Here is an 11,221-nt window from a genome sequence, read left to right on the forward strand (position 1 = left end):
AACTGTGAGTGGACGACCCTATTAAGCATTAGGCCTACACTTGTTTACAAGAGGGTCCACCATGTTCAATTCTTCAAAACATTTAGAGACGTACAAATAGACACTTCAAGATAGTCAAAGAACAGAACAGGAATTCATCATAATGGAGGTAAAAAAGGGAAAATAAACAGTGAGGGAAAAGGGGGGTGGAGGGATTCAGATTTTACGGGGGCCAGTTTCGAATTGCAGCCGTAGGTGCCCTTTGAGAGCGGTTTTGAAGGATTCAAGGGATTCACATGTCGTAATGACTGTTGGTAGGGCGTTCCACATTTTGGTGGCATATAGGAGCTTATAGGCCTACACAAGATAATACTGGATTTAAAATATAAATATATAGAATAATATAGAAACAAGGATAAAAGTTGGTGAAGGGGCTCCCCGGCCAAATTTGTTAATACATACAGGCAGCGTCACAATCATTTTAACCCCTAATTTTTACATTTGCTATAATATAAAAAATAGCAAATATACAAGCTCACACAGCATGTCACTGCGATCTTGTACATCAGATATTTTTAAACATTAAAAAACGTATATCTTGAAAGTATTGGTTATTTTATTCAGATTTTTTTTTCTTTCTTTTTTTACACAAATCTTCTGAATGCTCCGGTAAACGAGTTTATGGGTGCGTTCAGAAATGCGCACCGGGAGCGCACTCGCCTATTAGTATGCATTGCACAGTGCCCTCAGTGCGCTCAGTGCGCTAGTTCCGAACGCGCCCTAAAAGTCTCAGAAGCAGCAGCTGGGCACGGCTCTTTAAATCCTCCTTGTTGTCCCGCCCCTCCCCCATGCACCGCCACACACACACACACACACACACACACACACACTGTGACACACACACCTGCGCGAGACAGACAACCAGCAGTTGTTTGTTTGACACATATGCAAGCTCGTTAGAATTGGATGTAAAAGAGAAATAAACAATTTACTAATGTAACGTTACAGCAAACACCACGATGGAAGTTTTTTGAGTTGAGTAGAGTTCCCACTAGTGCTTGTCATAAGGGGAAACATGCATGTTGTGACAGTGAAAGAGAAATAGAAGTTAGGTTAATTCATCAACTGTATTGTGAGTTTATTCTTTAGGTGAGTGAGCTACTAACAGTTAGCTACTTAGCACTAGCAGTGTGGGTGCGCGCGCGCTTATAGTTTAGTGTAACTTGTTGTAGCCTATAGGCTAAATCAATACACAGTGTTGTTTGCGTGTCTCAGCATAGGAGACATATTATGGAACATAAATAACATATCTTATCAGCTCAGTGATGCAATGTTTTCACTGAATGCTCACCCCAGGATATTAGAGATGCCATAGGTTCATGTGGTCAAAAGGAAACTAGGAAAAGATTGAACATAACACAACTGAAGAAGTCAAGTATAGAAGACTGCTCAAAGTAAGAACCTTTTTACTTTTATGTTAATGTTATGCTGCTGCTGCTGCTGCTGCTGCTTGTGTTGTAGCAGGCCTACAGTATAATATTTGACTGGGGCTGCCCTTGGATTTTTTATAATTTTTTAAATTTTCGTTTATGCTGTGTGTTTATCAACCAAAGTGATTGAGACTGGCTGCTGGGACCCACAGGTGCAAAATGTTCAGTGACTCTTTCTAGCTCTGGAATTTGAAGGCTTGTGTGAATCACTGAATCTCCAGTGCAGGGGTGGGTAATTATAGCGGTCATGTTTGCATGTTTGGAATCTTAACAGCTGAATTCAATAATATATCAGTATTCCGATATTAACCTGTGGGCCGCATTAAGTGAAGGTGGGGGCTGCATGTGGCCCCCGGGCCGCCAGTTGATATTAACCTGAGGGCCACATTAAGTGAAGGTGGGGGCTGCATGTGGCCCCCGGGCCGCCAGTTGATATTAACCTGAGGGCCACATTAAGTGAAGGTGGGGGCTGCATGTGTCCCCCGGGCAGCCAGTTGATATTAACCTGAGGGCCACATTAAGTGAAGGTGGGGGCTGCATGTGTCCCCCGGGCAGCCAGTTGATATTAACCTGAGGGCCACATTAAGTGAAGGTGGGTGCTGCATGTGTCCCCCGGGCAGCCAGTTGATATTAACCTGAGGGCCACATTAAGTGAAGGTGGGTGCTGCATGTGTCCCCCGGGCAGCCAGTTGATATTAACCTGAGGGCCACATTAAGTGAAGGTGGGTGCTGCATGTGTCCCCCGGGCAGCCAGTTGATATTAACCTGAGGGCCACATTAAGTGAAGGTGGGGGCCGCATGTGACCCCTGGGCCGCCAGGTGTGACAGTGTGTGTGTGTTGTGCTGTATATCTACTGCTGAATGTGAGTAAACAGGGAACAGTAGCCTATAGTTAGTATGTCTCTCTCTCTCTCTCTCTCTCTCTCTCGCTCGCTCGCTCTCATACCTTTTTATTTCTTTGCAGAGCTGCTGCTTTGTAATATGCTGCATTGGTGCTATTTAAAAAAAAATGCAATTCAAGCTGTGTCTATTTTCACTCAATGACATCTTGACTCTGGAATTGAAGGCGTATGTGATTCTACTGTGTGTTGTATTGTTTCTGATGTTGAGGGTAGTGACTTGTGACAGGTTACAGATAACAGTATGATACACTGTAATCTGTAACATGTTGAGTATATGTAGCCTGTGTGATTTCTGGTCTAGAGGGGCGGGTGCAGGCGAAAACAGCCGGTAGATCCTATTGGTTCACTGATCTGAGCGCCCGCCCCCCCTCCTCCCCTCCCCGGTAATATGTCTATGAGAACACTGACCTTCGGCTCTGGGGCGTGTGCTTCTCGAGATGAGGCAAGCTTTCCCGAGATTCCTTGCGAATAACTGCGGAAGCATGAGACCGATCACGGAAGGGGGCGTTCGGTAGGCCAATCAGAGGCAATGTAAATGTAAATGTTTGTTTTCTTATGCTAATAAATAAGCTCCCTTGGATTGAATTGATAAGTCCCAGAAAAGACGTGCTGTGATTGGCCAGTAGTCACTTGAGTGGCAGCGACACACGCAGTGTGCCTTCCGCACAAGTTCCGCTTGACTTTGACACTTGACTTATCCCTACGTTGGAGACGCATCGATCCAATGAATTGTAGTGGCCAATTAGGCATCTATTTTAATCTCTCTCTGTGGTACCCTAACACGTTTCCTCCTCATTGTCTGCACCATGACCACACTCCAGTTACAGAAACACTGTCACATATTCTTAATGGCTGCTATGTATATAAGGGAATGTACATTGCTCGGCACGACAGAATTGTTGACTTATTATCTAAGGACATAAGTTCATGTTTCATCATCTGCCAAAATGTATAAGCACTCATGTGTTTCAACTGCCATGTTCATGCACAATAATGAAAATGATGCTTTTTCAGATGTCACAGCTAATTGTTGTTGATATTGTTGTTGTTGATGAGGACAGTAGAGAAGTGCCCATTTTGGAAGTGGCATGTACATTTGACCACAGTCTGGAAGAGGCATTCCTTACCAAGGTGCTTAAGTACCAGCGTCTTAAGGATGCTATTATACAGCTTGGCTACAGATGTAAACTACTTGTGTTCATATTTGGAAGCTTCTGTAATGTCCACAAATCAGTCGTGAGGGGCCTGCAGATTGCAGGCATGCCCAAGCCGAGAGCTAAGGCATCGGCAAAATTCTGTTCAGTGTCTGCAATAATTGGCAGTCGCCATATATGGAGAAGGCGATGCTTTCTGTACCCGTGATCTGTATCTGAAGCACTTGTTGTAGAGTTTTCTCAAGTTTGCGCATCCACTATTGTTTGTGTTCAAGACATTTCTTGTGTGTGTGTGTGTGTGTGTGTGTGTGTGTGTGTGTGTGTGTGTGTGTGTGTGTGTGTGTGTGTGTGTGTGTGTGTGTATAAAGTCAATATTGCTGGTTTAGTTTGCTGGGATATACAACTCTATTTAGTTTGTGAAAATCACATTTATTTTCCTCCTTCAGAGTTACACACAAACATCTCTCTGCTTTTCAAAACCAAGTGTTGAGTTGAACAAGAATATCAACTTCTGTCTGGCATGGATTCGTCGTCTAGCATGCCCCTTTATGCTTGATCAGGATCTGGGCCGCCCTTTCACTGTGGAAAATAATGAAAGCGAAACATTAACCATGAGCAGCAGCACAGACGAGAAACATGACACGTCATGCACAAAAAAACAAAAACAAACGCAGGCCTACCTGTTCGCAGAACACAGCATACATTCGTTTGAATATACGATCCCGTCCATTCCACACACATCGTCCCGGTTACGCGGACACGCGTAAGCTGGACCTACACGTACATATAGTTCGCAGTCGGGCTATCGAAAAAATTGAGACACATTATTATATTCCAACAACAAAGTATGAAGGTTAACAAGGAGACAGCTGCTGTCATATCAGTGGTTCCCAAACATTTTCATGTCAAGGACCCCCAAATTGACACCAATTAGCCCGCGGACCCCAATTTGAAAAGATATGCCAGAGACCCCTATAATAAGAGAAGATTTTACGGCTCTAGCAGTGATTCTCAACCTGTTTAATTTCAAGGACCCTCAGTTTGACATGCAATAGGATACGGACCCCAATTTAATGGCGTTTCTATCTCTGTGAGTGTACAAATGGAACCGGTCCATTTGGACCCCCATTGGAACCAAATGGACCCATTAGGGTCCATTTGGTTCCATTTGTACACTCTCTGAGTTACAGACCCATAAGGGTCCATTTGGTTTCAAACTACTCATTTAGCTCGGGACCCCCTGGAACTGCCTCAAGGACCCCTGGGGTCCCCCGGACCCCACTTTGGGAACCTCTGCATTATATGACTGATACATTTCTAACTCACCATTGTGCCATCACCAGAGGTTTCGTCTTGTGCCAAAACTAATAAAGAGAAGAGAAATGTTGAAGATTTTTCTTGTATTACAAGCCTATTACTGATGGCATGTTATTCATACAGTAGATGGTATATTTGTGCATTTATCTGTCAAAAGGATAATAAAACATATAAATATATTTGTAAATCTCTATGCTATGCCCTATAGGCTTACATTGTACGATATTTTTTGTATATCCAAACTTACCAATTAAGCACAGGAGTCCTAGTGCAAGAGTGAGCCTGGTAAAGTTCCACATGTCTGCTCTGCTCTCTGTTGTGTTGTGAGTGACTGGCAAGTAGCGATCAGGTGTGGCCTCTTTTATAATATTGACCTTTAGCTCCCCCGCCCCCGCTTTTGTTTCCCAAGCCGTGACGTTTGCCCAGTGGTGGAAAGTTTACTCAAGTAACTGTACCAAATATTGTACTTCAGCCCTATATACATTTCGGCCATTTGAAAATAGCCGATCTACAAGCTCACAATGTGCAATGCATTGTGAGCTTGTAGATCGGCTATTTTCGAAATTATGCATTTGAAAACTTGTGAAATAGGACCTTCTACATAATGAGTATTTTTTACTTTTGGTACTTTAAGTACATTTTGATAGTATAGTTTTGTACTTTTACTCAAGTACATTTTGTTACTTGTAACTGTTATTTTCCTTTTGATGTAGCACTTTGAGAAGTGCGTTACAAATAAAATGTATTATTATTATTGTAACAGAGTATTTCTATATCAAAGTATTGATACTTGTACTTAAGTAAATAATATACTTTTTCCACCACTGTTTGTTTCCCAAGCTGTGATGTTTTCCGTTACGTCATTATCCAGAAACCAGTCTGGCCTCATGCCTTTGGTTGTTATGTAAACTTGTTCTGTAGAGATTGAATCATTTGAAAGGGCCTTTGGTCAGGCTGCATTCATTGACAAAGGTGACAGTAAGTGAGTGATTGAATCGGGCAGACCATTGTGCTCTGCGAAAGAGACTGTATCGTTGTGTCATGTGACAGACAATAGCTACGCTTTCAAATATAAGGTGAGGTGAACAACAGGTAACATTGCTGACATTCCATAATATGCAATGTAAAAAAAATCACGAGTGATTAGATAATCATGGTAAGGGAGGATTTAACGGAATGATGCTGTATCCTGTAGTATCAGGGTAGTTTCATGCTACAACTTAAGGAAGATCATTTAAACATTACAACAATTCTGTGGAACAAGAAGTTCTCTGTGGCACTTTTATTCTTCCCAGAAAGAGGTTATTGAGGAACTGTCAGCATGAATATCTACTGTATAGCAGTAGTTCTCAAAGTGAGGCCCAGGCGAACTCTCTCTCTCTCTCTCTCTCTCTCTCTCTCTGCTACAAAATATTTATGGTCACCACATCATACAATCTATAGGGGCATAAAGCAGTGAGTTTGACATGACGAGGTGGTGCATTTGCCATGCACCACCACCAATGTTCTTTGAGCCAGCTTTTAAACAAGCGTACAGTCTTACACATAAATAAATTTGTCGATTATACATCCCAAAGAAAAACTTTTGGTCCAGAATAAAGAGGACACATTTCCCCTCCCATCTCTATGTCTGACAGAACACTTTACAGTTTAAACTGTTGGTTGTTGTAGTATGTATATACATGGCTTGACCCACAATCCCAGTAGTGTACATACAGTAATCTTTTATAGAGACCTTAATACTGGAATCTTTTTTGGGCATATGTAATTATAGAGGAATCTTAGACACATTTTCAAAGGTTATAACAGCAGTTCCACAAGTTTCATATTATGATGAACAGCAGGTGTAATCATATAGAATGACGTGTTTGTACTTTTCTCCTTATCCCAGACTGTGTGTTCAGCAAACACATATGTGTCTGTTCCTGTGTCTGCTGCTTGGTTTACATCTGTAGCAGTCATCTTAAACCACATGAATTCACATGATATGTTTTGTGCAAATTATTATATTTTCTCTGTGGTTAACACCCCGATCGCCCAAGGACGAAGTTCACCGTCCTTTCAATTAGTAACACCCAGTGTCAAGGACGAAGTTTAATAAAAAAAACTGAGGTTATTGTATTGATATCAAAGCCGATTGCATCGCTCCACAGCCTGGGAGCGCCACACTCAATGTTGCGTGGGACGTTCCCCCCCTGTTTTGCCGACGAGACCGAAAATCTTAAAACGTTAACTCTTGATCTAAATCATCCCGTCCAATTCTTTTTTTTTTTTTTTTTTTTTTTTTTAAGATATTTTTTTGCGGCTTACGCCTTTTATTGATTTTTTTTTTAAGGGATAGAAAGTAGGCTGACAGGAAACGGGAGAGAGATGGGGGGATGACATGCGGTAAAGGCCGTGTCGGGTCCGGGAGTCGAACCCGCGGCACACCGCGACTGGATCACCAGTCCGGTGCCCAGACCGTTACGCTACGGCCTGGGCCTCCCGTCCAATTCTAAGAAAAGATCATGTCTTAGACGGCCCACCGCGGTCCCGTCGCTAGTCGCGTTAGATTTAATCATACTTCCTGTTGTCGATCGGCTCTAGAGTATTTGGCTACATAGCTGCTACAGCCACATCCGGGATAACATCCGGTCCGTCAGTAAAAGTGCTCTGCTACTATAAATCGGCGGCCGCTATGATTTCATCTTTAATGGATTAAATAACCCCGGGCAATCGGAGTGTCAACTATAACTATATATAGAATAATGGATAGTTATTATGGACTTAAATGGTTATTCGTCTCAACTCTTCATTGTACATTTATTTTCTCACAAAAAAAACAATGTTTTCCCAAAATAGGGACACCAAGGTCAACTTTATTGTCCCACAATACACACTAAATAAAGACAGTTTTTGGTCACCAGAGGGATCATTGATGTGGTGCCCTGGGCAGTGGTGTAAAGTAACTAGTTATATTTACTTACATACTGTATTTAAGTACAATTTGGAGGAATGTACTTTCCTATCTGCTATTTCCAATACTTTTACTTCTACTCCACTACATCTCAGAGGCAAATATTGTACTCTTACTTTTGTCACCAGTTACTTTGTAGATTTTAATTATTATTACAAAACATGCATTAACCACTTCAGCTCTTTATACATTTCGATCTGCGATTTCCAAAGGATTTGTATAAATTTGAAAACTTGAAACGGGACATTCTGCATAATGAGTAGTTTAACTTTTGGTACTTTTAAGTAGGCTACATTTTGATGCCAATACTTTTGTATACTTTTACTCAATAACATTTTGGATTCCGGACTTTCATTACTCATCAGAGTATTGCAGTATTTCAGTATTGCTAATTTTACATTTGAGTACTTTTTCCACCACTGGTAGGCAGGCAATCCTGGGTGAGGCTCCCAGGCCTAATTTCATTAGGAAGCTCCAGGGCAGTGCGTGGGAAACGTGCTCAGAAAGCCAGCTGACAGACATGTTCAAACTTCAAATACATGCATACGTCATCTGAGATGACCAACTGTGTTTGAACACTGTTCACCTTGTGGACCAGTTAGTTCTCAAACTTTTACCCCCAAACTGATATGTGTTTTGGCAACCGCAAGTGTAACCACATAATTATGTATGATTATGACAGCGACTGGTGTCACGCACTGACTCACGCAAGCACACACACGCATGGTGGAGACTCGAGAGCACTGCTGGAGACTGACTGTTTGATTGAAACCTTTTATTTTAGGGGAATCCATTGTCTTTTTCAATGGCACCCTGTGTACAAAAAGGAACATTTACAACAATGATTTTACTACATGACATAGACAACAAGGTACATCACTTAAAACCAAATATTACAAAAAGCAGGTGCATAAGCCTTGGTCCAGTATGAGGTCAGCTAAAGATCATTTAAAAATAGCAAACGAAACATCTAACTTCAACTTTTCTTGACATTGATTCATTCCATATATAGACCTTCTTCTTCGAGTCCGTAGCAATCTCAGATGTCGTTCTGCCAATATCGGGCACAGGCCACAGCTGATGGGGTAGGTTTCTTCCAGGTCTTCTGGACTGCACCAGGGCCCGGCATCGGCACATTCCAGTAGGTGGGACATTGTCTGTACTGATCCACAGCTGCATGTGTCTTCTGTTGTGTATTTCCAGACTCATGAATGAATGAAGTATGTACATTTATATATAGACCATACACCCTGAAGGCAGTATCTCTCAGCTTAGAATTGGCTTTATGACACCTTCAGCATAAGCTTATCTTGAGATCTGGTACTGGTCTGGTACCATAACTTGATGTATTGGGATATAGCAGTTTTGTCAAATACCGTTTGCCAAGAAGTGCTTTGTATGTAAAGGGGTAGAGGGTAACAGGTTGTTTCCTTAGGGGCAGTGAAGAAGACCATTCTACTGAAATGTATAGTGTAAAGTGTTTACAAAGCAGGCTATACTTTGCAGGCTGCTGAGAACCGCCCTGGCACTGCACAGCTTTATTTGACAGAGTGAGAAATGGGAGGTGTGCTGTGAAGAGAGCCTCATTTAAGTGGGGGGTGGGGGTTAGGTTGCGCACAGGTGGTGAAAAACAACTGTGCTGTTTTCGTGCTCAGACGCACCCACCCACCGTAAGAGAGTGGTTGCACCACTCAAAAATACCTTATAGCAGCAAGCTGTGCATGAGACACAGACACACTCAAATGAATAAGGACTCGTTGACTGTGCTCTCGCAGTATGCTTTTCAAGATATAAGTCTATTGCGATAGTTAGTGTATTTTGTTCTTTGAACAAGTGAGTCCAAAGACTTTTCCTCCTTTTTGTGCCCAGCCACACCAAAGGTCAATTCAAAATGTGAAGGCGCCCCCCTGTGTTCATGTGCAAAACGAGTGAGCGTGTTTTCACTCTGATGGGATCACTCTGCACTGTAGTCTGTAAATGTTTATTTATTGTACTAAAGTCACAATATAGTAATTTAGACAATAGACATTTATAAAAAAATAATTTTTAATTTAAATCATCTAAAATCAAATGTTGGCCTATAATGACTTAATAATAATAAACTTTATTTAGATGGTATCTTTCATGACAATGACTTTAATGACTTGAAAAAAAGTAGGCCAGTTACAATATTTTGTTTATGATATAGAATTAATTGTAGGACTATTGGTAAAATGTACTGTAATTCACAAAGTTGAAGTGAATTTAAAAAAGAATAATTCACAGCATTTGTAGTATTAGTATTGAATTAGTATTAGTATTGAACGGAAAATCGCCAATCGCATGGATGCACATGGGACATATCCTCAGTGATGTATCCCGTCAGTGGGTTGATTGCAAATAATGTGTGGTTGTCACGCGTGGATTTGTCAGTGTCATCGTGGGCGTCACAGCAGTGGGCCGCCGCCCACCGTCTGAGAACCACCAGGATGCACGTTATGTTGGACATTTGTAATGGCCAACATTGGTCACACGAGGGCGCCATTTCCATGCACGTGAAAATTAGACACTGAATAATTATGATAGGCCTACATAACAAATCAATACAATAAAAATACACAAAAATCCATAAAGTAAATGGGCAGGAATTTCATCTATAAAAGGGTGCTGCCATTAGCTCTGGTCCAGCTCTGGTGCTTCTATGATTCTGCCCTCGACCAGAGCTACCCTGCCATTATATTAACGCGTTTTGATAAATGATTATAGGCCTAGTAACTCTTCCCTTCCCAACCTATTGTTCGAATTTCGAGCAAATGTCAGTAAAATCCTCGGTGTTCAATTTATCCATTTCTAACTCTAAACGTGGACGGTGGTTTAGCTTACACTGTCTAGAGTTAAATGGACACTATAGTTGTAGCCTACATGTGTAGGTGGGAGGTAACAGCCAACCAATCTGTCAGATAGCAAAAGATGAATGGCCATATTTAAAAATAAATAAATAAAATGAAATCACATTAGGGCAGGCTACATAAATAAAAGTGCGCCACGCGCGGCTCTGTTGTGCGTCTGCAATTCGGACAGAGCCTGATAATAGATGCTATAAAGAAAAACGACAACTTTAAAAGCAGGACAGGAGTCATAAAGTTAAACCATCCATGCATATCTGCGCTTCCATTACGCATCATCCAGTAGCCTAGCCTCTACGCACCTTATTGGACGCGCGCGCGCTCGTGCCAGAATGGAGCGGCTGACAGAGGACGATTTTGGCTTCATGTGGACCGATATGCGACGATATGGAATACAATAACTTCTCATTTCTTCGGCGCAACAAATGTTTTCTTTCATTACAAATGTCAGAATAGGCTGTATACATTTAGAAGAAGTAGGCTATAGGCTATGTCCTGCACAGTCAGCAGCGGGCAACCTTTCAGTGCGAGAGATGAT

The 11,221-nt window shown here is 41.8% G+C and overlaps 1 long non-coding RNA gene across 1 annotated transcript; it reads right to left on the reverse strand.

The window, feature by feature from the left end:
- Positions 1–3,933: 3,933 nt before the first annotated feature.
- LOC310873494 lies at positions 3,934–4,894 on the reverse strand. Its single transcript, XR_014570495.1, has 3 exons — positions 4,852–4,894; positions 4,206–4,327; positions 3,934–4,104 (listed from the first exon to the last, which is right to left on the reverse strand). It is a non-coding gene; the product is annotated as an uncharacterized lncRNA (long non-coding RNA).
- Between the last annotated feature and the right edge of the window lie 6,327 nt (positions 4,895–11,221).

This window comes from Protomyctophum parallelum (genome assembly GCF_964188405.1).
Source record: "Protomyctophum parallelum genome assembly, chromosome: 16".
NCBI lineage: Eukaryota > Metazoa > Chordata > Actinopteri > Myctophiformes > Myctophidae > Protomyctophum > Protomyctophum parallelum.